General features: G+C 33.7%; 1 pseudogene; it reads right to left on the bottom strand.

Moving 5' to 3' along the window:
• Positions 1-348: 348 nt before the first annotated feature.
• Positions 349-2,102, bottom strand: LOC137826195 (pyrophosphate--fructose 6-phosphate 1-phosphotransferase subunit alpha-like; annotated as a pseudogene).
• Positions 2,103-3,093: the final 991 nt, after the last annotated feature.

The following is a 3,093-nucleotide window of genomic DNA, read 5'->3' as shown; positions in this document are numbered from 1 at the left end:
AAGAAGATTCTCACCTCATAATATACGTAAGTAGTGTCAGTTATAACTGTCGCAATTTACATTCATTGAAGAAGATTCTTGTGTCATAATATACGTAAGTAGTGTCAGTTATAACTGTCGCAATTTACATTCATTGAAGAAGATTATGGCGCCATAATATACGTAAATATTGACGTTTTTAACTGACGTAATTTTAATTCTGAATAAATAAAATTTAACCACCATTTTTTTATAATCTATTTTATACAATTATAAAATTTAACCACCACTTTTTCATAATAAAATAAAATAATGTATAAAGTTATAATCATCTATTCTTTTCATTGAAAATATAAACACACATAATAATGTTCAAAAGTTTATATGTAATTGAAAATTAAAACACATAAAAAGTTCATACATCCCTAATCAAGTTTAAAATTACAACACGTAATTGTTCAAAAGTTCATACATCCCTAATCAAGTTTAAAATTAAAACACACATCCCTAATCAGTTTTGCTTCCAGCACTTGATCCTATTACTTGATTAGGTGAAGGAGCACCACTTCCAATGCCTGAAATAAATAATTTTAAGTTAATGAACTTGTTTGAATTTGTATGTATCATGATCAATACATCATCATCAAAGCAATCCAAACACTTACCCCAATTTCCAATGCCTCATCATTCACATATGTGCCATTTTTCCTCTTATGTGTGATCTTCCACATTTCAGCTCGTCCAATATTTTTACCAGTCTCAATTTTCTATATGTTCAACAATAATAATATAAGTATAATGTAGCGGAAAATTGTAATATATTAAAATAGAGAACACAATATAAGCAAACAAATACCAAATTATTTCTTCTTCTTGACAAAGACATAGCACCACCAGTGTGAAGAATAATTTGTCTCTTCCTTATATCTCTATTTCTATTACACATGTTCTACAAAGTGAAAATGAAATCAGTTTTGTGTAAACTTAAAGTAAGCTTATTAATAATATAAAAAAAAACAGTTTACCATACCAATTCTTTATTTATCATTAGAAGTGCAAAAAATGCCAATGAGTCCAGCAAAAGGGGCATTGGAGAGAGAATGAAACAGAGATTGAGTGACCATACCAGGCGCTTGTTTATCTCTTCTTCCACAAGATATGCTAGTAATTTCTCAATCTCAATCTGCAAATCATTACAAAGAAGGAAGAACAGAGACATGAATGATGGAATCTGAAACTCCCTATCAATTCATATAAAGAGCAAAGTATCTTCTTTGATTATTACCTGTGATAACTGTGCTCAGTCATCGGATTCAGGGTAAAGGAGCACCTGCAGCATTAAAGATCAAAGTCAGATTTTCTATCATACTTTTTATAACTAAATTGACACAAGACATTCGGCATGGTAAATGAGTTTACTTGTCTCCTAATAAAGGGTGGCAAAAATTCAAATAGAACAGATGCCCATGGTGAAAGCTAAGAAGATATCTTGTCAACAACAACACTTTGTCTGAGTAAGCCATGAATTTCCTGAGGTACAAAAAGGTATTGGAAGGAACAGATTAGATACCACCTGAGAGGAAAATTGCAAAGCTAATATATAAAAGCAATGAGAGAAACTGTCATTTTCTGATGCTTCAACAGTCTACAATGTAGACTTGATAGATATCATTCTGCTTTGCACTTAGGTGGAGCTTGCCTATCGAGAAAGAGGTGTTTTTACCTTCAAGAGTGCATACACTTCAGGAATGCTCTCTATCAGCCCTTCTGGAAGGAGGATTACTCCATGGTATTTGTCTGAGAAAAACAAAGGAATGTGCCATTAGATCTCAATACACACATATATAGAGAAGCAATTCAGATTGTTCAAACCTTGCTCCGCCCTAGTCTGAACTGCATCAGTAATCTGTTTTGTTATTTCAAAAAGGGTCAGCTTTGAAGCAACAACTTCCTCACCAAGAATTACCTGCATAAAATGTGTAAAAAATAACTGTCGACATGGAACTATAACACAATAAGCATAAACAATGTGAGACAGTACTACGCACCATGTTTGGATGGGACTGGAGAGTGCATTCCAAAGCAACATGTGATGCCTTGCGTCCCATAAGACGGATAAAATAATAATACTGGAAAAAAAAAACTCACTTAGAGAGGTACTCGAAAAGAAACTAATGAAAATAGTAATGCTTACATCATACAAATTTATACACACACAATGATATCAAAGAAAAGCTAGATAAATTAGATTCATTACCTTCTCTGCAAAATTCCTAACACACACCGCCCCGTCATGATGAAAATAATTAGGCCATTATCAGTTTTTTTATGTTATACAATGTCAACATTACCAGTTATATAAAATCGTGTTTTCTATACAAAGTATTTAGAATAGTAAGTAGCTGCAAGCATGTACTAGCAGATCAATTCAAATCAAACCAATCATTAACCCAAACCACTCATATTTTTGTTTTTTGTCAATTTAAATAAAGTAGGAAGTATACTATTGACCAAGATGCAAGATCACACTACAGAAAAGGAAACTGAAACTCACTCTACCATGCCACCGCTCTCTCAAATTCCACCTTCTTTTCTTCACCCTTCAACCATTGTTGAAAACACTAACACCACCTCTAGAAAGTGTTGGAATTTTCTACTCAGAATGTTGGTTTTCCAAAGAAGTCTTGATTCACAAAATGATTCAGATTAGTGCATAAAATACAATAACCACCTTACACACTATATTGATAGCTTGTATTAAAAGAGTAGGGATATGAATTTGTCTCACTTGTGACCAATCAATTAATCATCATTACCATGACATTCCTTAAGCACCATAATACACTTGATAGGCCTTCATTGGGAGCACCATCCAGCAGCCACCTGTAACAGAACTACATGTAAAGCATGAAGTTAAAAATGATATAAGGCATGAAGTTACACCGCATGTAACAGAACCGATCCTAGTCACCTGCTGGCCACCCAAGAACCAAACCTCAGCTCCATCCAAATGGCTCAAAAGAGCACATCATCAGCCTCAACCACTTACCTTGGTTACCACATAACAGAATTGCTTCCTACACTTGGCTAGGCAACTGATAGATTACCACAGGG

The sequence above is a fragment of the Phaseolus vulgaris genome, chromosome 8, assembly GCF_000499845.2.
Source record: "Phaseolus vulgaris cultivar G19833 chromosome 8, P. vulgaris v2.0, whole genome shotgun sequence".
In the NCBI taxonomy this organism is placed as follows: domain Eukaryota; kingdom Viridiplantae; phylum Streptophyta; class Magnoliopsida; order Fabales; family Fabaceae; genus Phaseolus; species Phaseolus vulgaris.
The sequence above is the reverse complement of the archived record's forward strand: the minus strand, read 5'-3'. Positions and strand labels throughout refer to the sequence as shown.